Below are 26,629 nucleotides of genomic sequence, written 5' to 3'. Positions count from 1 at the left end.
GAGACACTATGAAGGCAACCCACTTCTATAAATACACCTCATTCTGTGGGAATAAAAACTGATTATTGACTCATGAAAACAAACTGTATACAATAAATTCCCTTACAAAAATGAGATCCTTTAAATTTGTGTACATCTTACACATTGGACCTTTAAATACAGTGCCAGTAACCCTGTTCTGAATACTTTAAACAGGGATGATGAAGCTGTTCCTATGCTATTAATAATGAAGCATAGAATGATAGATAGAACGATAGATAGAACGATAGAACGATAGATAGATAGAACGATAGATAGAACGATAGAACAATAGATAGAACGATAAACAATGATAGAACGATAGAACGATATAGATAGATAGATAGATAGATAGATAGATAGATAGATAGATATAGATAGATAGATAGATAGATAGATAGATAGATATAGATAGATAGATAGATAGATAGATAGATAGATAGATAGATATAGATAGATAGATAGATAGATAGATAGATAGATCGATCTATCGATAGATAGATGGATAGAACGATAGATAGATAGATAGAACGATAGATAGAACGATAGATAGATGATAGATAGATAGAACGATAGATAGAACGATAGATAGAACGATAGAACGATAGATAGATCGATAGATAGATAGATCGATAGATAGACGATAGATAGATAGAACGATAGAACGATAGAACGATAGATAGAACGATAGAGATATAGAACGATAGGATAGATAGAACGATAGATATAGAATAGATAGATAGATATATAGATAGATAGATAGATAGATATAGATAGACGATAGATAGACGATAGAACGATAGATATCGATAGATAGATAGATCGATAGATAGAACGATAGATAGACGATAGAACGATAGAACGAGAACGATAGATAGAACGATAGAACGATAGATAGAACGATAGATAGAACGATAGATAGAACGATAGATAGATAGAACGATAGAATAGAACGATAGAACTATAGATAGATAGATAGATAGATAGATAGATAGATATAGATAGATAGATAGATAGATAGTAGATAGATAGATAGATAGATATAGAACGATAGATACGATAGAACGATAGAACGATAGAACGATAGAACGATAGAACGATAGATAGATAGATAGATAGAACGATAGATAGATAGAACGATAGATAGAACGATAGATAGAACGATAGATAGATAGATAGATAGATAGATAGATAGATAGATAGATAGATAGTAGATAGATAGATAGATAGATAGATAGATAGATAGATAGATAGATAGATAGATAGATAGATAGATAGATAGATAGATAGATATAGGCTTCATTACAGACTCATGGTCCACATTAATAAACAAACAGATAAATACAAACACAATAAAAAACACAAAACCCTCTATACTTTCCAGAGGCAGTCATACCAGTGTTTCCAGAACAGATGTGTAACGTACAGCACTACATGCAAGATTTGTCAGCAATAAAATTACAGTATTTTCCGATTGATTGAGATGACACATAAATGTAAACACCAGATTTCTCAACACAGCACAATGAATTTACATGATAAGACATAAACAGTTCACTGGCACTGGTCCATGTGGGCATAGACATGTCCATGAGTGTCTGATGGTACTGCAGAAGACAGAGGAAACAAAGCCTCTTCAGACATGACCAAACTCCCTGCTGACCGTTGTTGTCACTCTACTTGTTCTTTTATTTTTATTTATTTGACCTTTATTTAACCAGGTAAATCAATTGAGAATCAATTCTCTTTTCCAACGACGTCCTTATGTTCGACCTGGTTAATATGCTTATCTTTTTGCAGCCCTTTTCTTCCATGTTTGTCGAATGCAGAACCTGAGCTTAATGTACTTTGACTGCTTCACTACGACTGATGTGAGTGCATTAGTTAAACATGTAACCTGATTCCTTGATTGGAAGCATCATATCTGACCTGTTTCATCTCCACAGGATAACACTGAATCCTGATTTAGACTCAAGGAGCAAATGAGAGGAGACGCTGGCAGTAAATCACTGAGGTCTTGTTTGTGTTTTGCTCTTCTGCAAGGCCTTTAACCGCACATATCTCCAGAGGATTGTTTAGTTAAGGTGGAGAATGGTTCCATTAATACTATTTTATACATATACTTTATATGTTTCTCATGAAAAGCATTGTTCTCTTTCAGTTATTAATACAAAATATAAGTAGTGAATTATTTTATGACCTTTCATAACCAAAGCACTTATATACAGTACTTTGCCAATAATAATAATAATAATAATAATAATAATAATAATAATAATAATGATAATAACGATAATAATAATCATCATCATCTTAAAAACATTTAATAATCACCAGCAGTGAGCAAATTATTTCACTGGATATTTACTATGATACTCCAGCTGCAATAAATTGCTTAACCTTAACTGATGCAGTGAGTAACTCCTAATTTGATAAACAACCATCAGTTTGACAGAACATAAAGATTGGAATGTTTTGTGGTCTGATGAGTCCAGACTGACCTGTTCCAAAGTGATGGAGGTATCAGGGTGAGAACACAGGCATATGAAGTGGTTACCCATCATGCCTAGTGCATACAGTACAAGCCTGTGGGGGCAGTGTTGCTTCATGTGTTGATAAACTGCAGTCAGATGACCACCTGAACATACTGAATGACCAGGGAACATCAGTGGATTATGTTCCTTCCCTGATGACACGGACATGTTCCAAGACGACAACACCAGGATTCATCAGGATCAGATTACGACAGAGTGGTTCAGGGAGCACAGAGTCCAGACCTGAACCCCACTGAGAACCTTTGGGATGTGGTGGAGAAGACTTGACACTCTTGGTGAAACATTAATGCAACTATGGACAGAAATAATGTGGTCGCGACTAAATGATGTGTGTGTGATTTTCTTTTGGGTGAGCAGTGTATATAGTTGGAAAAAAAAAAAACTTTCTAAATAATATGTGCATTATTATGTAGGAGGAAGTTATATTTTACAAACATTTGTCTGTCAGGAGAAGAGCATCCAACATTTTTAATAAACTGTCCTGAATTTTTGAATCACTTTCTGATAATATTTAGGTCAAAGGTCAAGGACAAAACAACTGACCGAAATTTACCAAATCTTAATTTGTTATGTTTGGTTATCTTATGCTAAACGATTTCTATACAATTTACCACATACATATACAATCTGTGCGTTTACATGACAACTTTATTCCTGGTTTAATCTGAAATAAACATTAGATCCTATTTCAGATGACCATGTAAACACCTTATTCCAGTTGAAAAAGAAAAGTTCAGAATAAATTTAAATCCGAATAAAGTCACTGGTTTAATCCCCTTTTAATTCGAACTAAATTATTCCTCGGACATGTAAACCCTTTATTCCGTTTGGACTTTATTTCCTTCCATTCTGCACATGCTCGTTGTCTTGTCCTGTTGCGATGACGCACACATTCTGCGCTGCGGAAGAATATGCACTATGTCTTACCAAACCGTTTCCAGTGGGCTATTCTGATGGGATTCTACCAGCCTCTAAACGGAAAGGAAGAGTTCATCACCTGTTTTTTTATTCATTCATTGTCATGCACTAATGAGTTCAATAGGTGAGCAAATCAGTTTGCACTGCAGTGCAACCGACTGCCTTGTTCTCGCAGCCCTTACGTTAGCTTAGCCTAGCCTAGCTTAGCATAATCGCTTCATTCCTATGGTCAGACGTAGCAGGCTTTTATAGGTGATTTGTTGTATTTTATGAGTGATTTTGTGAAATTCAGTTCTCCCTAATCATTACTTTAGTCCGTTGGGGTCAATATGATCACAAATTGAGGCTCAAATCATGGCGATGTGACTTACTGCAGGAATAAAATCTTGGAAAATAAAAACTAATGCAAAGCTAACACGGTAAGCAAGCTAATTTAGCGCATGCCTCCCTTCCAACGAAAAGATTTTCCAACTTCCGTCAACACAACATTCCCAAGATTGTATGAGTGCAGTAAGTCGCGGATCTAAAGAAATAATTAGGGAGAATCAGATTTCACAAAATCACTTACAAAAGACAACAAAATACCTTTAAAAAACTGGCTATGTGTGACCATGGAAATGCAGTGACTATGCTAAGCTAAGCTAACAGAAGGGCTGCGAGAACAAGGCAATGTGAGCACTGCAGCACGAACCCTTCTGCTCACTTATCTACCTCATTAATACCTCATGTAAACCTTTATTCGGGTTTACATTTCCATGTAAACAGAAGAGAAAATACTTTAGTTCCGAATTAATTTCTTCTGGCAAAATAAATCAGATTTAAAAAACATCATGTAACCGTACCCAATGTGAAGGTCTACTTGGACCTTGTAAGGTCAGAGTCAAGGCCTCAGTGGACAATTTTCTTAAAAAAAAATCAATATATCTCAAGATTTTGTGGCATAGATTTAACTGAGCATTGTCTTCCAGAATGCAGAATAAAATCTTGAGTGAATTTGCATACATCTGCATAGTCAGGATCGGTAAGTGGCAGAGCTCAGAGTTTAGGTTTGAGTTGCATTCGGGGACTGAGCTGCACTTGTGGACGTTTGTCTTCTGTTACAGACGGTGGTGTGTTGTGTGGAATTTAGCTGCCACAGAGGAGGGTGGTGTTCTCTTTCTGGTTCAATACACACATGAACTTCTCCAAAGTATTTATCGAAACAAAAGAAAAGACTGAAAGAACATTTTGTATAATTTTTCCTACGATAAAGGATGAGTAGTTTACTGTCCACATGCCACCTGTGGAATGTCTGATCCCACCAGACATTACAGGACAATAATGTCTGAATATCTGTGTGTTTGTTTGTGAAATAACCCTGAGGGGAGGATCTGGCTGCAGCTTTTATGGTGAAGACGTGCTGTTGCTATGGCAAACAACATCGCATCCATCAGATGAAACACTGCTGATACATTTGTGTGCATGAGAGTGTGTGTGTGTTTGTATGTGTGTGTGTGCTACTTTTTTAGTCTATTATCAAGATATGAAAGATGGACAGAAGAAAATTTTTTATTGTTCTCTTATATTGTTTTTTGTTCTCAAACACACACACACACACACACACAATGCAAGTGTTTGATATCCACTAATGACTCTCAAGTGAGACTAATATTATGAGCTGGAGCCGCTGCATTCCTTTTTTTCCTTCTGTTTCTCTGGCACAATCAGGCCACAGTGTGTGAGAGTGAGTAATGTGAGCACATCCAGACTCTGTAATTGAGTTTGTGCATGTCCAATTCAAGCCCAAGGACCACATGGAGACAAATGGCATGGGAGTACACACCCCTTTTTTTTCTCTCTTTCATGTCAGAGAGGGAAACTGGGTGATATGATGTAACGTAACTCTGGGACAAAGCTGCACAGGAATATGTTTGACCAACTTCTGTCTCTTTTCTCCTAAGTGCTTGTATCTAATCCAGGTGTCACGCAGTTGCATCTCCTTTAGACAAACTATGATAAGCAGATGTAAATACTGGGGTAACCTTCTACCTGTAACAATGGATGTGACATTTTTAAGACCAATTACAAACAGAGGCTTAAGGCAAACCACATCTGTGGGAACTTTTTAACCTATATAATGCATTACCCTTTTTTTTTTTTTGTTTTTAAATGTTTGCTTTTTCTATGGACTATGGATATAAATCAACAATTTGTTGTTAATAATGCAGCATACTTCTTGCATCTGGTATTCCTTTTATACAGTTGTTCATCACAGTCTTTATTAAGTGAAGATATTTCTAATATGTTTTGGTTCTGCAATGCATTTTTTCCTTATTTACCTGATACTGACTCACAAAATACAAACAAAACATCATTACATGCCCAGCCAAATTAGGCTACTAATCTCTTTAATAAGTGAACCAAAACAGTCAGAAACACTATTAATATCTCTGAAGTCAGACATTAATTACTGTAACACTGTATTTTCCACTGGCCTCATGTAACACATTCCACCTCATTAACATGCAGTCCAAGGTTTTTAGTGCATTATCTGAATATGTTATAATAATGTTACTAAAGTGTCACTAATTTTTGTCTGTGGTTTTCTCATTTTCCTGTTGTCATGTCCTAAACAGTAGGTGAACTGAAGAAGGGGTGAGCTTCTCAGCACGCGTGCGCGTCCCCGCCAGGGTGGTGTTGGCGGGCTCTTGCGGTCCCTCCCTTCCTCTCCGCTCGCCCCCTGAAGCGCGCGTCCGCCGCGGCCCGCTGTGTCCGCCAGGGGGCAGCTGTGTCTCGGTCTGAGGCTGCGCCGCTCCCGCTGCATCACAGAGAGGAAAATACCACCAGATGGCGGTTTAGGATTGCTGCTCTTCTCTGAAGGCGCGGTTCCGTTCGCACGGCCAATTTTCAATATTAAAATACGCACAATATTAAAACAAAATCGATTTATTATTTCGAAAGGTGATAATCGATTCGGCGATGGTCGTTAAAGGTGAGTGGCTTGTGTTTTTATGGTGTTTTGTGCGGTGGGAAGGCAGACGGAGCACAGATTAAGATGGTGGACACAGACAGGGAAGGCTGGTTGGATGGGGGATGGGCGCTAGCGGCTAACGGAGGTGAATGTGCTTTCTCTCTCTTCCTCAGTTACATTATAGCCTAGCGGAGCCATTAGCTTCCGAGCTAGCCCCAAAATTTCGGCAAGACAACTTGCTAGAAGGGCAAGTGGTTGCCGCAGCGCCGGCCCGTTCGCCACCCATTACTATCCGGTGCTGGAGTTTGGCTTGTCAACAAATAAAGAGCCATGCGGTGTGACGTGTTTTCTTGCTCTTTGCAAGGCAGGATTCAGAGCATCACCTTCTCTCATTTGCACAGCCGTATTATGATTGAATAGTATTGCCCTCCTGCCGAGCGCTGCTTTCTTTGCTTTGACATCCGCTCAAATGCCACGTTGTTGTTGACTTTGACATCAAACCGTTGCTTTTTGTATACTGAGAGCTACACAATATGTGACATATTCTTAGTTGCTACTTTTCCCCGTGTCAACATCAGCATCCCCAGCTCCCTCTTGTCTTCAAGTTTCCAGAGTAGTAGTGACTTTTCGCACGGCTAATAAACATGTTGCTTATTTTGTGAATGGCGACACGTGCATGTTTTTTTAGTTCACCGTTCCTTGTTGGACTCTTGCATGTTTAACAACATTATTATGGCGCTCCTCTCCCCTTCCCGCCCCCTTCTGTGCGGGAAGCAGGCAACACTGAGCGGGGAAACATGAGTCACATTAGGGGGGATGGGCTCCAGCAGCCATCCCTCTAAGTTTATATGAGCTCCAGTCCAGGCTGTCCGTCCCCTCCCACCCTGACCTGTGTTCAGCACACCCTGTGGGCTGTGTACTTAGGGGTAGTTGATAGTGGGTCAGAGTGCCTGCAGGCAGTGCGCATGAATCTCAGATTGTTACATAACTGCTTTGTTTACAGTCAGCCATGTGATTTTTCATCCAGGCTGTTTTGGATCGCTATCTGCAGCCTGCTTGGCTGCCAACTTGTCTTCCATTATCACTCTGTCACTCATTGTACTTCTCTAATGTTTAGCACTTCTTGTTTCAAATTGTAAGAATATTATAAATGTTTTATTAGCCTGTGTTAAAGCTTAAAACTGTAGGAATAGTTCATCCTATGGTTCTGTTCACATTTATTTGCAACAAATGGATGCTGACAATATGAGTGATTGTTATTGAGGTGAAATTCTTTTTTGTTTTGTTTGTTTTTGTATGTAATGTTTTTGCAGGTTCTTCCTGGTAGTTTTCCAAGTTCAGCTGGACTGGTTTTTGCTCCACAGTCCAGTTGAACTTCCAAAACTCTCAGGAATAACAATAACCTGGACATATGACAATTTACACAGACATTTCTGCAGGTTATTTTTAATGATTATTTTTAATGCCCTTGGGAATAAGCAGGATCCATAATACATGGGATCAATGTCCATTGTTACAACATATTTGCTATGTTGCATACATAGACATTATCTCTGAACATGCTGTAACAATATTTATTGTAATGATTTCTGTTTGGATAAGCCCATGTGATCCTTTTCATCTTTAGTTTTCCAGCGTAGTTGTTATGTTCCACTATGCACATTGTGTTTGGCAACACCAGTGACTTAAGACAAATACTGTGTGTCTGAGGTCAAGGGAAGCAGTGCCATGAGATTTTGCTGAAAAGGAATGGTTAATGGTTTCTAGGGGTAGATAAGGAGAGTGGTACCGTAATGTAATTCATCTATTAGTCAACACCTGATTAACTTGAAAACAAGATTAAAGCTAGCTTGGTTCTTTCTGAGGCTAACTAAATTTGTGCATGTTGCTAGGAAACTACAGGAAATAGTGCTTGCAAATTCATCTCTCAAATGGCAAATTACCACTTTTACACTTCACCATTCTACAAATGAATCAAACAAGCTGTAGCACATTAATCAGCAAGCTTTAATGTTACTCACAAATGTTAGAAACAGTCCATGCTAGCTGTTTCCTTCTTTCTCCAGTGTGTCTGTAAGGCTTAGATAACCAGATGCTGTTATGAAGCACATATTTTAATTTTTGACAGCAATATAAATGCGCTTGTTAAAATGAGAAAGATGAATATTTCCCCAAATTAATAATTTTACTTAAACTTGTCTTCCCTTATTTTTCGCACTGTGCCACCTTTACCTCCACATATAACTGCGTAATGTCCAGTTAGAGCTGACATGATTCAGTATTCAACAAGATAGTAAAACATTGGTGAGAACAAACATTTCTTCTACAGTTTATTAAAATCTCACAGCTAATCAGTTTTCTTTCATTATTTTCATCCTGTAGTTTTGTTGCATTACTCTGAAATGCCTAGATTATATACAGAGATGTGGAAATGGGTTTCTGCATGTAGATGGTCAACACAACAGGAGAGCATTCTAATCCACTATCATGTACAGGCAAGAAGAAAACCACCGATTTGCATAATTTCCACACCTCTATTTGGGGAATACACTAAAGTAAGATATACGACATACTTTAAACATTGGAGTAAACCAATCTCAAGTTTCCTATGAGTGGCTCTTTGGCTGATATGAAGCCTGTCAGAACTTAAACCTTTACATAACATTTAGGAAGTGAATCTTTTGGTGGTTTGCACTGATTCTTCCCATAATTGGACCTGAGAACCTGATACTGATACTTTATGTGTAGTGTTGATTAATACTGTTGTTACTGTCATTTAAAAGTAACAAATGGTTTCCAAAAATGTGATACAAGATTGATTGATAGGCAGGTTCTGTAAAGATTCTTACCCCTCCCCCTGAAGGGGAGGCAAGGGGTTTTGTTTTTGGTTTGGTTTGTTTGTTTCTTTGTTTGTTAACACTCTAGGAGCAAGACTATTCATTGAATTCATGCCAAATTCTGTTTATAGATTGCCAGTGACCCAGAATATATCTGATTACATTCTGGGAAAAGTAGGTCAAAGTTATTATTATTATTATTTTTTTTTAAATACATTTTTCAAATCTTTTTTTTTCCCCATTTACTTATAATAGGCAAAATTTCACGTCTGTAGCAGCAAAACTATTGGTTGAATTCATACCAAATTGGGTCTATAGATTGTCAATGACCCAGAATAGACCTGATTACATTTTGGGAAAAATAAGTCAAAGTTCAAATTTTTTATGAATTTTTAAAATCTTTTTTTGTCTCCCATTTACTTATAATGAGCAGAATTTCAAACGTCTACAAAACAATCAATTTTGTTTCAATTTATTTCAAACTTGGCACACATATAGATGTAATTGATATGATGACATCAGTTGGATCCATGCCAAAATAAGCTGCAATACGTGCGAGGGGAGGGGTTTGTTGTGTCTGTCACCACTTGTATTAAGATTTATATTAAGCTTATAAGACATGTCCATATGGTTCATAGTAAATTAATGAACTTCAATGGAAACGTCAAGTGTGCTTTCTCAGATTAAAACATAGCTGCAGTATACAAGTAATATATAAACAATGATTAAAAGAAGACTGACGTAGCCAATGTTGGTAGTGTTTTCTTTCTGTCATATTTTGAGAAGCTGCAAGGGCTAGAAAACAGCACAAACAGGAAATATTGCTCTTTCTATAGTCAACTTCTTGAATAGAGGTCACCATGTAATAGGCTCTGACAAATGTCAAACCCATTACATAATCTGCAAAGCTGTGTCATTATAAGCATATGGCTGTAACAAAAAGCACACAGCAGCTGAGCGCCAAAGGCCTGTGGCTCAGCAACTATTAAATGGCTTAATCTAGATCTGTGCTTTACAATTCAATGTCATGTGTACGGCAATATGCTTTACAGTACTGTAATGTTTAAAAAAAAAACACTGAGATATATAATGAGGAAGAAACTCAACCCACATTAGAGCATAGTTATCTTCATTAAACTATGTAATGAACATATTTAACTTGAATTTGTTTAACAGAACCTTTTCAGCCTCGCCAGTATGGAAACAGATCAGATGCTTCCTTCGTTTGTTTTGATAGCATTGCTTTGTAATTTCCTGTTGAGTAATTCTCTGCGTTGCTGCCGTCAGATCTGTTAACCCTGCGTTCTATGTCAGGGCAACTCAGGTCAGGACAGAAATGTGGTGAGCCTGTGAATGGCATGCTGCTGACATGAGATTCAGCTGTGTTTGTATGACGTCTCTTTCAGACATATAAAATTGAGAATTGGGTAAAGAGTGTGATTTGAGTGTATCTGCTTGGTTATAAAGAAAAATGCATCATTGATCACTTCGGAGTATGCATTTGTTTTAAACTTTGTAGCATGTTTCATTGTGTCACAAAATCCAAAATGTCACCATATACACAATAGACGTTTAAATATAGCCTTTTACATTTATATAATTGCACAGGGTGACAATGCAATCCATTAAACGTGCAGCTCTAGTCGGAACAATGGAGTGCAAATTGCTTCTGAAAATGCAAATCTAACACTGAAAATCAAGCTGCACACTCCTTATTTCTAAAGACTTAACTCCTGTTGTATCAGTCTGGAGTTTCTGTGGTTTTATGTCACGTTGGTTACAGTTTCAGGATAAAGTGTAGATTCGCTGTGCACACATGCATGGCATTATTCCATTATATTCTCATTACACAGATATTAGAGAGGTTAAAGCTATTGGATCTGACCTTTTTAATGCTGGCACACTTGCACAGAAAAGCCACAGGCACCGTTAAAGTCAAATGTTGACTGGAAATGGCACACCGTATAGGCTGATCATCAGAGATTTAATGCCAAATTTGGAGGAACATTGCACTAAAAATAATGCATACCTTCTATGCTTTAAAGTCATTATGAGCGTGGCAGGGTCTCATCTCCTTGGCATCGTATGACAGAGTGAAACCGCTGGTGGTTTGCTAATATGAACCATGTCTAAGATGTTTGAAGTCACTAGGCTGATTGGAAATGATAGAAGTTATTTTCGAGTATCATGCGGGAGGCAAAGTGTGGATAGAGCTGTCAGGCTGAGCGGTAATGAGACTCCGTGTGTCATGTCACGTGTGCGTTTCAGGGGTTTGTGATCTCTCTCTGGTATACCTGCACAGCTCTGTGGTTGCTAGACTGTGAAAGCTGCTTTTTATGTGCACAAGTGCTGGGTTTTCCCCAGGTTTCTATGGGGTTTAGATACTCTGGTTGCCATGGGGTTTAAGAGTCAGTCTTTGAGAAAATGTTATTTAACTGAGAACTGCATTTTCACACATTTTTAAACTATAATCATAACAGTATGTATTTAAAAGAACACATTTTGCAGATTTTTACAAACAAGGTAAATGGTTAGGCTTACTGTAATCTGTCAAATGTTTGTGAATGAATACACTGCATATATTAGAATTAATTTCCAGTTTTAATATAACTAAATACTGTTTGTTCATTAGTTTACAGCAGTAAAGTCACTATATACACTCAATAACATTTCAAATATCGGGACAAATCTGAATCATAAGTAAACTAAGTAACATTCCAAGCCATAAGTGACAGGAAAATCATGGTAGGGAACTCTCAGCATTGTTTTCTCCTTTTCATTTGCCTGAGATCCTGTGAGAAAAACGATTAGGCAGTGCAGCTGTGTGCTGTAATGGCAGGGAAAACCCTGAAGTGTGTTTGCAGATACAGGCAGGCAATGACCAGTACTACAAGTCAGCTCATTACTGTTCTGGAGCTGTCTGCTAGCTGCTAGAAAACACCATTCTTATCACTGACTGATACTCAGAGGCACTTCAGATATGAAAAATGAAATTTAGTTTTTCCCAAAGTCAAACATGATGTCTGTAAATGTCTTGTTTGGTTCACAAAATTAAGATGTTGACTGTCATAGAGGAGGAAGAAACATGACGCTTAGGTGGGAATCAGGGAATGTACTCAAACCAAAGCTGGGGGATTGGTTTTAAGCCAGTTCAGTTTTAAAAGATATAAACACTTAATAAAATGAAGCACCAGTGTTGGGTAATGCCTGATAAACCATATTTACAAAAAATTAATTACAATAAACAGGTTGCATAGTGAAAATTGTTAATCAAGAAACTTCTCTAAAGGACAAACTAATTTTACACGCCTCAAAATTCGCAAAATTCATTTGTTAACATGGCTGCCACTTCATTTAACAACTGTTCAATTTGCTGCACCTCTAAACTTGACATCAATGCTTTGTACTGTTGTTGTAATCAAGTTATTTGTCCATAAGGTCTTGAAAATCTATAGCGTCAAAATGAGGCCAGATAACATTGTACACGCATGTGAAGTATTGTAAGCGCAAGGGAAGTTTTGTAAACCAAAAATGTATATTTCTTTTTAAAATGCACCCACAAAACTTATTTTGCTCCCACAAACCTGTTTTTTTGTTTTGTTTTGTTTTCACAAAATGCTTTCGTTGTTTACAAAACTTTGTCTGCATTTACAAAACTTTTCTGTGTTTACAAAACATTCTGGCCTCTTTTTTATGTGGGGGCATGGTTAGATGAGTGGGGTGTCCAGGCCTGCTTTAGACAAGAGGCAATATTAGTGGTGATGGACAGACATCGTCTCATTCACCACAATGGAGCGATTGTGTAGTACCACCATAATGTGTAACTCGGAACTAAGCCTGGCACCAAGCTCCAGGCCCCGGCTTTGCCACATTGTGCCCTGCACCAAGCCATGCTCCAAGATCTGGTTCACAGCTGGTTCGGAGTAAGGCTCTCCATCAGCTCCCAGTTATGTTTAACATGACTGGAACTCGGGGCTCTGAGCCGACAGCACCATGCACGTCATGGAGAGCCAAACTCAGAACTGGATCCGAGGTTCATTCAATTTACTCAGACACTGCTGTGTGCACAGCCGGACTCTGTTTCCAGCTGTGAGTCGTAGCTTGGAGCTTGGAGCACCGCTTGATGCGGGCCACGATATGGCGAAGATGGGGCTTGAAGCTTGGTGCCAGGCTTGGTTCCGAGTTACACATTACGGTGGTACTTCGCAATTGCTCCATTGTAGTGAACGAGGTGATGTCTGTCCATCACCACTAATATTGCTTCCTGTCTAGACACGCCTCTCATCTAATCACACCCCCACGTCAAAACAAGCCACAAAAGTTTTGTAACCGCAAAACAAGCGCAAGCATTATGTAAAAGCAAAAAAATGGGTTTGTGGGAGCAAAAAAAGTTTTGTAGGTGTATTTTTAAAAAGAAATGTATATTTTTGTGCTTACAATACTTGACGTACATGTACAATGTTATCTGGCCTCATCTTGACAACATAAAAATCTGTCTTCCAACATTCATCCAGTACTTTCAAGACACAACAGGATTTTGGTGTCTCCCTCTGACTCAAACTTAACAAGTAGATCATGCATTGGCATAGGTGTACATTTTTATTGAGTCTTTCTCTGTCAAAATAAGGCTTAAAGTCTTATTTTTGTCCTTTTTTCACATCTTTTGTGTTGTTTTCATATTGATGCATCTTTTACATATTTTTTGTCTTTATATTTTCTTTAATGTCATTGTCCTTGACTTTTCTCTGTATTATAATTTTTATCTTCACCTGTTATGTCTTGTCCATGTTATTTGTCCATTTTGTTCTTGTTGCCTCTAACATTTTCTCCTCTGCATTTCTCATGGTTTTGCTGAGGCCATCGTGTGACAACCCTCTTCTGCTATTTTAATGTGGGAAAATTAAATCCTATCATGTTATTGCTACGTTCTTCTTCCAATAAAAACTTATTTAACTTACTAATATGTTTGGGTCCTGGAAACAGCTTGATCAAGCAATGATCACAGCTTAGTTGCTGTGGAATTTTTAAGTTCTTGTTTTCTAAAACCTGATGAGAACCAGTGTGCAGAGCAGCTACAACAGTCAACTCCATCCATGTTAAAGATTACCACTCAAAAGGGAGAATTTTTATATTATTCATCTGACTTCTCCACTAATATTTAATACCAAGTCAACTGAAAATTTTGGATTATTATAAATAATTTATATTTTTGTTAAAAGTTTGGCTGAGTCATTTTTATTTCAGACTCTTTAATGTTTCACACATTCTAGTTCTTTGGTGAATAAAATGTATTCAGTAACAGACAATGAAATGAGATGTAAATGCATGAAAAGACAAGACTCAAGCCTTTGTGGTTCATAGTATTTCCCTGCTGCTTCATTTTCCACTTGTCAGTGTCATAATAGGTGAAACATTATCGCCTCATTATTTCTGACAGCAAAAAAAACATCTGGCTGAGTTTATAGAAAGTAATCATGGTAGTACTATCAGTCCACCTGCACCACAATAAAATGTTATTATTATTTCTTCAGTAAAAGAGATGGTTCATGTACATTAAAGCTGCGTAAGACTTTCGTTGCCAATTTTTCATCATATCTGTAAAACCCAAGTCATAACCTAAACATCATGAATCTGTGAGTCTTTCTGTGATTACGCACCTGAATCTCTTCCCTTACAGAGAACAATTTCTAAGTGTACTCCACCATAAACACTCCGTGTGTTTACGAACAGCTGGTAGGTCACTTGGGCATTTTAGAAAATTTGTCGTGACGTGCACTGTGGGAAGTGGAGTTCCGCGCACCTACTTTCGCTTGGTTGACACGTTTGTTGTTGCTGCTACTGCAGCTGCGTGGAGCTCCACTTCTCACAGTGCACGTTGCGACAAATTTCCGAAAATGCCCGAGTGACCTACCAGCTCCATTTGTAAATACACGGAGTATTTATGGTGGAGTACACTTCGAAATTGTTCACTGTGAGGGAGGAGATTCAGGTGCGTAATCACAGAAATACTCACAGAATCGTGATACTTCGGATATGACTCGGATTTTGCAGGTTTGATGAAAAATTGGTGATGAAAGTCAAACGCAGCTTTAAACAGCTCAAATTTGATGAGAATTGATCTAAGTTTTCTGTGAATGGTTTCTTTTAGAGCCATGTTTGTTTCCCACTGTACTTCATCAGACATCTGCCTTCTGCTGTGAGGTAGTGCTGCTCCGGCCTGCGTTTGGATCACCTGCTTCTGCACCGACACTGACAACAGTTCATTTTACATCGACGCTGTAAAGTGGTGCTTTGTAGAGTGGAACACCTTATTAAAGACTGAATGTCAGAGCTCAAAAGACAGCCACCTGTACTTCATTTACACTGTACCGGGAGCTTCTGGCTGGTATAGGGCCATTGTTTTGATCCAAATATTTATATTTTTGTTGAATAGACATCAAATTGACAACATAAGACACAGAAGCATTTTAAGAACTTTACGTGCATTGCGTACTGTTGGTTGTATTCCTTAATCTGGGTGGAAAACAGTCGTTTGCAGCACTAGTATGGATTTGTAAAAGCACTAGCTGCCAGAAATGCCTCCTATCTTTCTCCTCCAGTTGTGCACTCCTGACTTTATATTAATATATGAGCATTTGAGGTTAACCCGCATGAGTGATCCTGCCTTAGAGCGTTAAAGTTTGCCTCCACTTTCAAAGCTATAGATTGACATTCTGCTTATAAAGTCTCCAAGTGTCAGCGTTTAGGAGATGGGTAAAATCTCTCCCCAGCTTGGAGGGGGATTTTTCTCCATATCTGGATTTATGTTCATAGCTGCTAAGTCTAAATTTGGCACCAGACTAGACCTACAAATCCTTTAGGTGTCATTAATATGGGCCGGGGTTAACAACCAGCCACAGGCTACAGAAAATAACCACCTCCTCAGCATCGGTAGCGGCACTTGTGTCTCTTAGCGGTCAGCGCTATTTGTACACACTCGTACTTAATATTGATTCACAGGCTGGTGCCAAGTCGATTCGTTGGCAGAGTGGAAATGAAGTAGTTTTCAAAGGGACAGAACTATTAGTGAGCTGTGAAAGAGAGCTCCCTCACAGGGGGTAAATGTGCTGTAATTATTATTTTTTTCTTTTACCTTGTTAAAGTCTTTGATAGTGTATAATCGGATAAGTACAGTTGTAAGGTGAAGTCTGAAGATTTCACAACATAAAAGAGCAGACATTTTTTCAGCAGTAGATGAAAGGATATTCACTTGAAAAATGAAAGAAAGTCAGTTAAAAAACATTGATTTGTGGTCATTGCTAAATTTAGTTTTAACCATGTGTTTAAAAGTGAGTGAGATGGAAATAGAATAGAAAAAAATAGCAATGATGACCATATTTAGTTAAATAAGGAAACTTCCACAGCATAATCTCTAGTTTTGTAGGACTGAAGATGTACTGACACTATGAGAACTTTCGGGCAGCATATTTGAATTTACAGAGAGAGGCTACACAAGTGGTTTCGGCCAGCTCTCGCTCTTCTGTTTTTGATGTTTAACTGCTCTGTGACTCACTCAGCAGAACGTTCTTTTCTAGTCAAAATACTGCTGCCCATTTTGTAGTTCAGCTGTGGATTTGGTTTGGTATTCCACCATAAAAAGGTCCTTGAAGTCCTTATTGGTGTCTGTTCAGTTCTCTGTCCCATACACCTGTTTCCTGACTCACCTGGAATACTGGTGGGCTCCACCTCTATTACTAATCCACCTGTCTCAAAAAACCCACAGACAAATGAATAAATCAGAAAACAGCTCCCCAAAACAAATTCATAGGTCTTGGTAAATTAATAATTATTTAATGGAGGGAACATAATCGTAAAAAGCCCTGCCCAAAAAAAATAGTCAAAATATTCGTATATGCACTCAAAATATGGTTCCAATACAATCAAAAACTCTAGATGAGGAGGACCTAATAGTGATTAATACCAGGTAAACAGATCAAATAATGCATTGTCAGAAAGTGAGCAAGCTACATGCACTTGTTTGCTACTTAACTGGAAATATAACAGGATCATTTTATTGGTATTAACAGTGACAGTGCAGTCTGTCTCATCTCATCCATGTCTCTTGTTTTATCTGTTGCCTCAAATTAAAGCCAGAGCTGTAATTCATGACACTACACAACCGCAGTGGCGTCTGTAACAGTGTATGTAACACAAACTCCGCTATGTGTCCGCGTTTCAATTAATTGCAGGTGAATCCCATTAAAAGCAGCCTTATGAAAACCGGTCGTCATCAGACACTGGCTGCCGGAGTCTGGTTCACTCCCTGAGCACAGACGTCATTAGTTTGTATCGCTCAGAGCCCATCTGCTCTTACAGCTTGTGTAGAGGGGATTAAGGGGGTTTCCCTGTCCACACTGGCAGACTCCGGCAGATTATTTGCCTGTAACCTTCCTTATTCCCGTCTGGCTACGTATTACCAGTATTATTCACACAGAAATCCAGCGTCTAAACAACTGTTTGCAAACAGACTCATAAAACGGTTGAAACTAACTCTGAAACGAGCCTTCCATCTACAGCACTATGGTTACGTCTGGGGATTGGTATGTTTATGATGTGACTTTTCTACACATATCATCATCTTTAGTGACTTCTTAGTGTAGCTGATCTGGTTAAAAACAAAACCTGTTTTTAGTTGTTAGCTTCAGTTCAGCCACCCTTATCAAGCCTCAGCTGCACACGTGTCACTTCCCTTATCTGCCGTCAGAATATACCTGCATGCGCTTTTCCTCCTGGGCTTTCAGAATTCCATTAATTGAGTTGTCTTCACTTGGCACTGCAAAGCCAAGCCCACATTCCAGGCTCGTGAGAAGAATTTTTATAGGGATGCACTGACTGAAAATCCGATCAATACCAATATTTTTTCGTATTCCATTTCATTCATTTAGTTGTTGTTGTTTGTTCCCATTTTTGTGCCCCCCCCCATTCTGAAAAGTCACTGAATAATAGCAAATTCCAGCAGCACAAATTTACGAAGCAACATTTAGTAAAAAAAAAAAAAAAAAAAAAAAAAAGTGGTAAACATTGGCCGCTGCAACTGCTGATGTTGGCTGATGCTTATGTTTGGACAATATATTCTTTTATTCTGACTAACTAAACTAAACTTCTAACTAAATTGAAGTCTGCAGAGTGCTTTGTTTCACTGACCATGCAAATCCTAAAAATATGAGTGTATATACATTAATCAATTAGGTGTTGGACCTGAAGTGACAGTTATAAAAAAAATTGACTTAGTAGCTATTATTTTGCAGTCTTACCTACGTTTCTGCAGGGCTTAGGGGCAAAGGTTTGGAATATTTGATTTTATATGACTAAAAATGTACAGTAATTTTCACATGTTTTAGTCTATTTTGCGGGAGACGGACACATGGTTGTGCAGTTTGGGGTCCACTTGAAAAGAAATTTTGACAACTATTACCAAGAATGTGTCCAAATAGTAAATAAACAACCAAAAGCTTGGGGATTAATGCTAAATATTAGATCTGAGAAATGTTATTTGGTTAGTTCTAGGGATGTAAACAATTAATCAACTAATAATTAATTGTCAATAAGAATTAAATTATTAATTGTCGGTTAATTGCCCTTGTCCACACCTGTCCGAAGGCTGCCGGTTTGTCTGCGCTGCAACGCCACGGCTGGGATACCTGGTCATTGAACCGGATCATGGTGTTGATGAGTTAGAATGTCTTTATGGACATGGTGGAGCCAAATACAGACCGGCCCGTCTGTTTTGTGGGAGCGGTGCACCCCTGAATAAATACGTGCACAAATGCAGGGTTGGTATTGGAGCGTTTTCCCTGGAGGTTGGTCTAGTCCACTGTCAATGAGGCAGAAGTTGAAAACATCCTCCAGGCTCCACAAGTGGGCTACAGGTTTGCGAAGCTTCAGGAGGTGGGGCAAAGATAAATGAGCGAAAAGTTTCACTTCGACTTCTGCGGGGGCATGGACTGCACCGCCCCGTACCCCTATAGTATTCTAAGTAGGACAGAAAGTGACACGCGCACGGTTACCAACCAACGCACATGTATCCCCGGCTGTACTGCACACGTGCGAGTACTCCCCCCACCCCGATGAAATGGGCGTGCACCCACCCACCAGCGAAACACACCCATGTGCACCCCCCCCCCCCCCATTATACACCGCCACATCAACAGATGAATTCCACAGGAAACACTGACTGTATCCAATGGTTCAATAAATCAATCATTAAGGAATATATGACATGTTTTTTACAATGAATGAATAAATGAATGTTTTTATTATTGTGTCTTGCATAAAAAACATGCCCAGTCCTTGCATGGGCTTATAAGATACCAAAAACACAAACCAAAAATCTAACACCAGACTACATGTATATAAACAATATTTAGCTTTATTCTTATAGACCATATTGAAAAAGAAATTCAGGTTCTCAGGAAAATTGCCGCTTATCAATAAATCGTTAATCGATCAATAAGGGCAACCAACTAATGATTAATGAATTAATCGATAATTTGCATCCCTAGTTAGTTCTGATGTTTTCTAACCTGAATTCTCATTAATTTGTCTTTCGTGTTTTGCTTAAGCCATTTAATTTGTAGGGGAAATGCTGCATTGTTCAATAATGTGTACTACCATTCAAAGCTACAAGTTTCTGTGATTTCACTCAAATTTCCAGTGTTTAATCATGTTTACCTGAGCCTCTTTCTTTGCTTACTTAATGCACTTTGATAGTCCTCTGTAGGTAATGCTATAATGCATCCCTCAGGGCTTTCCACTTACTCTGACTTTACTTTCTGTTCGTGTCAGACCTCTGGACCCTTTCACCTCTGTTTTAAATCTGTTTCAAGTCAAAGCTCACTAGCCTCTCCTCCATGCGATTTCCTCACCAGCCTGGATCTGGGCAGTTATTATTACTCTCAGCTGCGACATAACAGGATTTTTTTTTTTTTTCTTTGACATCTGCCGACTCAGATTAGCAGGCTGCTCCCACTCCTGTGAAATGTTCGACGTCTCCCGCTACATCATTAGGAAGTAATAATGGCTGTGAGGACTTATTGGCATCTGTGAGGAGTGTGTGTACGTGTGTGTCGGTCTGTTTGTGTGTCGGTCCTGCCCCCTCCCCTTCCCCTCTATTAGAAGAGACTGAAAATCTGGGCCAAGGTGAGAGAGAGAGAGAGGAAACCCAGACGGATGAGAGAAGAACAAATGAGTTTCTTTTTCTCCCCCCTCTCCTGCTGCTTTCTCCCTCTGTGCCGCTGTCACACTCCCCCCTCCTCCCCTTACCCCTCCTCCAGTTTGCCCCCTCACTCTCCCAAAATCATCCCCTCTCTTCGCTCTCACGGCTCCATTTTACATCAGCTACAACCAAGCAGGCAGCCATTGCACTGAAGGGGGGGGGGGGGGGGGGGGGGGGGGGGCTTACTCTTCTTTTTAATGTCATTCCATAGCCTTGCCCTTTTTTCCTTATGATGTATTTATCCTTTGTTCGCAGAGGTAGTTCTCAGGAGATTGGGAAAAAAATCTATTTTTCAGCAGAGATCTAATCAGTTTGTGCAGTTCACACAGCATCCCTCCCCTCCCCACCCCACTTCTTTGCTAAGATCAAGCTTTGTGTGCTGCAAAGAATGAGCATATAGTACAGTAGTTTGTGGCAATAACAGATGGCTGTGCATGCATGTGTGTGTGTGTGTCTGCAGGAACATGACGATGCATCTGACTCTCTGACTTTCTGTGTTGGATGGGTAATCTCCCGTGTGACATAATCATAATCTGGTTAAAACGGGCGGCCACAGACAGCCTGAAGCCTGCTCCACATTACAAGGCCGAGGCTCTTTGGTCGCTGTGTGTGTGGAACCTGGCAGAACGATAAAGCGCAATTATTGTCTTAGTGGCTCAGCTTGTAGCCGTGGCCCAGAGGGACTGATGGGGGTTAAAGCTCACTTGATGGTCTGCGAGAGCACTGAAAAGCTCTAAACCTTTCTCTTTCATCGTTTGTTGTAGTTTGCAGTTTTTGACATTCCTTTGTGTTGTGAATTGAATTCCACATTTGAAATAATTAGGTGGTGGGGAAACTATTTCTCAGTGTAATTCAATGTATGAAATCAAATGTGCACAGTACTCAGTAGGGATGAAACCATTTTACATGAAAAATAGTATTTTCATACATTGGCATTGAAGTGAAAGTGCCTCAGCTAATAAATTGTTCATCTGATGCATGGTGGGATGAAACAGACTCATTGTTTCTATCTTTGCACTAGTTCAAAACAAATTACTCATGTATAATGTTTAGTAGAGGCCCCTGTGGTGACCATGAAGTTAATATTTACTTGCAGATTGATCTTGTCTGTCATTTCTGCTGCATCAGTGAGGAATTCTCACCAAATATCATGCAAGATGAGAAAGCTTTATTCTGCTACTGATGTTGGCTTGTATATAATATAAATGTGTAGTCAGAGAAAAAACAGGAAAGGATTAAGTCTAGTTTGGATTAATCTTTCATCAGAGACTTTTTTGACTTGTGAAATATTTCTGTGAAAAATCCAAATATGTTTCACAAGTCAAAATGGTAGAAGTGTAGTTTTATCGTTGCCAGTGCTGTCTTCTTATCAACAACTAGGGAAATCAAAGTCTCTCTTGAACTGCACAGTATTTTTTACGTTATTTTTTTTGCATTGCGTCAAGTTTTATTGAATCAAATTGGGGGGAACGGTACTACCCACACCGCTGTAGAGGTGAATCGTTTTACATTGTTGGTTATTCTGGACCTATAATTTTTAAGATCACTTCAGCCTCATTGATGGAGATTCAGAACAAAAGAGCACACAAATGAGTTAATTTTTTGTCTTTAATTTTACTGTCACTTCTGCTATCATGAATACACTTGACAATATTGGGTCAATAGATTCAATTCATATTGTCCTTGGCCCCTATATTGATTATTCCTAACTGTAAAAATGCTAGTATCACCTGCATATTTACATACCACATACCGTAGCATTGCACCAGAAAATGGGTGAAAAATAGCAGATAAAAGTGGGAGTTGTGTTTTTGCCACTTTGAGCCAGAGCAGGAGCAGACTACTGCAGAGTTTTTGACCTGATGGGAATGAATGCAGATTGCTGCTAATTGTCTTGGTTCATCCTGAAGTCAAAAGTGAGATGTCAGTGGGGTTTTGGTTCAGTATGAAAAGGGTAAAATGGACATTAATCAGGGGATTGGAGAATTAATGACAAACCTTTTAATGTCTGGTCAGACAAAAACATCAGAAATGATAAGTTGCTTGTTTTATCCAACCGCACATATCACATAAATGGCTGATAATAGTCCAAAACAGTTGGGTGTGTATATATACATTCAACAACTCACCAATTTACGAATCATCTTTGCTTATAACGAGATATTTCCAGTTGTCTCATCAGGAAAATGGTGTAGATAGTTGTTTCCCTATAAGCTAAGACATGAGCCATTAAGCACAGAAGGACGGCCCCCAAGCCCAAACAACCAAATGGCATTCAGCTGTTGGTAGTTTGTTATTCACACCTGTGATTCTCTTTTTATGAAATATCAGATGGAAGAGATTATTTTTTAAAGGTGAGAGAGGTAAACCTTTTTGTAAGGTTCAGGAGCTTTTACCTAAGAGACATTGATATTTGCCCTCTTTTCTAGTCAAACCTCTTATGATTAATTACACCTTATTTTGCACTTCTTGCCATTTTATGTCATATTCAGTGTTACAGATTTGTCAGGGACATGGAGATGACCCAACATTTTGGGCAGCAGGTTTGATGTAGTTAGCAGTGAACACCGACCATATGCTACTGTTGTAACTTTAGACTGTGGATGATGGTGTGAATTTCCTCAAAGGGGGTTGTAAAGTAGTTAAAATTCTCATTTAATCTAGGCTGCCGTTGTTTGTCTTTGACGAAGCGGTCGTGTATTACGTTAATGCCTTTTTAATTTGAGCTGCAGAGGCTATAGTTGGATGCATCATCAAATCCAGCCGGTGCTTTGCCGCACTGCTGTCGACAGGTGTTGGTCTGAATTTGTGCATGCTTGTAAGAAAAGGACCACAAAAATAAAACCTGGGTGAGAAACTGTGGAAGATGTCATGTGGTTTAAGTGAGATGCACATGTGCTGAATGTGATTGATACCTGTGTCCTGCTGTTTTGTAGTTCACAGACAGCGATTTGAATGCAGTTCATCTGTGGGTGTGTATACTTATGCAGATCGTGTATCTTCTGTCATTCTTTCTTATGCCTAAAGGAGCATTTGCACACGTATTACCTGACACCACTTAAAAAAATACTACAAGTGAAACTAGTGGTGAACATAGAAAAACTGAACTCAAGCTTAACTTTGTAACAGTTCCAATTGAAAACTTGGTATCGCTGGTCTGAGGTATATCATCACACAGGCTCTTGTACAGTCAGCCAACACATGTTTAGCATTTGGTTTATGGACTTAAAAGGTCTTCACTGCTTAATAATAAACATGATCTCATTTCCTTTAGTTCCTTTTCTCACTTTGTTGCATCATCAACACATTTCCTTCAGACAGCCACACCTTTCAGACAATTTTTAAAGACATTATTTCCACTAAGTTCACACAGAGCCTTTAATTGCAGTGTTATTTCTGTGTAATTATTCACTAGCTGCCGATAAACAAACTCCCAGACTTTGGGTGTTTTGAGCATAACATAAAAAGTCAATGACATCTAAGAGGTACTCACTACAAGAGCTCTCTCCTTTTCCAATATTCTCTGATACAATTGTAGGTCTGAACTGTGAAACACCTTGTTGCAATCACATTACATGCATGTTCAATATACACCACCCTATCTGATGCACCAGAGCTGCTGGCTGAAGTATGAAAAAAGCACATTACCACCAGATATGAAAAATACGAGTCTGGGATCACTGAAATATGTAACCCAGCAACTCAGACTCACTAGCTCTTTCCATAAAATGTCAAGTGAATTTGATTCAAAAATTGCAAATAAGGAAGAAAAGAAAATATCACGATACCTGTTGCTGCTACCAGCCATGTATTCACATAACTGGCGGATTTATTCTAAATGAACATTTCCATCTTCTTTTATGTCCACTGGCTTTAAAAAAAAAAAAAAGGCACATGAACCCTTTTTTTGGTGAAATTAATGAAGGGTTTTTTGTTGTTGTTTGTTTTATAATTTCCCATAAACCTTCTCTGATATTATAGATCAAAGTGGGCATAAAAATAGTTCATGGAAATTTGGTTGGTTGTGCTATTAGCCTAGACAACATAGACTGTTGTTTTGAAAGCAGGAGTTTGCATTTTGGCTGTTGTTGTCCTTCGCTTTTTGGAAACAGAAATAATATGATTGGACAAAAGAGAGGAGTTGTGGGATAATGAAACCAAAAAACACTTGCATTACAAAATCATTCTGCAGTCTTGTTAGTAGATCTAAAATGATCAGTCGATGGACAGCTGCATAAATCTGCAACTTTTTTACATTTGATAATTGATTGGAGTAATTTTTAACAGGAAAAAAGACCATTCTTAGAACACGTCTTCTTAAATGTGAATGTTGTCTGGATTCTTTCCTCTTCTCTAACAGTAAACCTAATATCTTTGGATTGTGACCACACAAGACAAATGATGCTGTCTGTTAGGCTTCGGGAAACTTTTTCCCACCATTTTCTAAAATTTCATAGACCATCTCTTGATTAATCAAAAATGTAATAGACACTGAAAAAATGTTATTCTTTGCCCTAGTTGCTAGTGTCATTTATTAGTTACACAAACATATTTTACACTAGGACCAGATCCTTTGTGATCTTCATGTTATGGGTCTGTGTGATCCGTGGGTTCCCTGTGAGTCACTGCTTCATGGCAGCTATAAAAATCTGAACATACATTAACGATGACACCATATACCGTACTTGTTGTCAAGCCTCATCACCACAGGCCCCTGCGAATCCCCCACATTGTATATTCTATTCCGGCTGGAAGTTGCTCAGCAAGAATCAAGGGAGCCCTTATCCTGTAAAACTGGCATGTTTGTGTGAACCTGGGACCCTCCAGCTTCAGATCATTAAAAATGAGGAGCTCATTCTAAGTTGAGTGGATGTTGGCCACTCACCAGAGTGAACGGTGCAAAAGAAAACATCCTCAGATTTCCCAGTTTTACTCCAGCGAGTTGAGAATGCAGACACTATACCATTATTTTTAATTATAGAAGAGCATCATATGTCAGCTACAACCACTGACTGCCACTCAGTTCACTCTGCTGCTACAGCATTGCTGTAACTGCTTTCCATCTCTGTGTATTTGTGTAGTACTGCATCTTACAGCTCTTCCCAGGCTCCTAAAATGCATGTGAGCATCTCCAGATTATTTAACCAGTTTTAATGTGGTGCACATACAAACAGATGTTACTGGTGTATATATTTTTGAACTGTTTATGTTCTCGAACTCAAGCACTTCAATGTAACAGCAACATTTTTTTTTTTACGTTGCTTGACAGAATTAATAGTCAGCGCTTTAACCAACCATTCTGTTGTGTTTTGCACAATTACTCATTTGAGTAAAAAACGCACCAAATTATTCTGCACCACAGTGTTGTCTGAATACTGAATATTCAATGTGAATTTTATAGAACTTAAATTCATGTCCAGTAAAATAAGAAAAGAAGGCTTAAGATGTGGTTATGTATTGTTTTTGCTCGATTTAAAGTAAAGTTAGATATCTGGACAAATGACTTGCTGATATGATTATTTTGTATTGAAATGTAAAAAGCTGGTAGTTGACAGAGTAAGTTCTCAGCTCACAAATACACCTGAAGCAGTTCGACTTGACTGCAGGCTGTTTGTGCTTTCACACTCATAGATGTCTGGAGGTATGTATGGCATCTAACCTCAAGGTTTAGATAGGTAAATATATTTCATAGCTTGACATTTTTAAGGAAAGGGCTCACCCTATCTGACTGATGTTGGTGACAGCGACGCTCCCCTCCCTAATGCTGTCAGTCGAGTGTTGTAGCACATAACTCCTTTGGCACAAATATTTACTCAGTGTAATGGATAGCCCTTCATAATTTACTCAGGAAACGAAAAATACCACATGTCACTTGTAGTGTGGGTTTACTTCTTCAGTGTACTATGCTGTTATATTTGTCCATATGGAGTGAAGTGCCCAAACCTTATCAGTGTTATCCATATAAATTTCATCGTGACCTGATTTTAAGGCTAGTTGACCATTTTATTGCCGAAACCTACAATGCACACTCTTAAAAATGAGTTTCCTAGTAATCAGATTTGCACAAGACTATGGAAAAATAGAATCTGTTTTTTTA

General features: G+C 38.6%; 1 protein-coding gene across 3 annotated transcripts in view; it reads left to right on the top strand.

The window, feature by feature from the left end:
• The window catches only part of stag1a (STAG1 cohesin complex component a), a 159,294-nt gene that overhangs the window by 66,012 nt on the left and 66,653 nt on the right, over nucleotides 1–26,629 (top strand). For 2 of the 3 annotated variants that reach the window (XM_030126651.1, XM_030126649.1), the window contains exon 1: nucleotides 6,326–6,462. The exons of the other annotated variant lie outside the window; for it this stretch is intronic. The gene's annotated coding sequence lies outside the window, so the exon portion shown is untranslated. Of the gene's footprint in view, nucleotides 1–6,325; nucleotides 6,463–26,629 lie in introns of those variants that run through there. 3 annotated transcript variants of the gene reach the window in all.

This window comes from Sphaeramia orbicularis, chromosome 22 (assembly GCF_902148855.1).
Source record: "Sphaeramia orbicularis chromosome 22, fSphaOr1.1, whole genome shotgun sequence".
NCBI lineage: Eukaryota > Metazoa > Chordata > Actinopteri > Kurtiformes > Apogonidae > Sphaeramia > Sphaeramia orbicularis.
The sequence above is the reverse complement of the archived record's forward strand: the minus strand, read 5'-3'. Positions and strand labels throughout refer to the sequence as shown.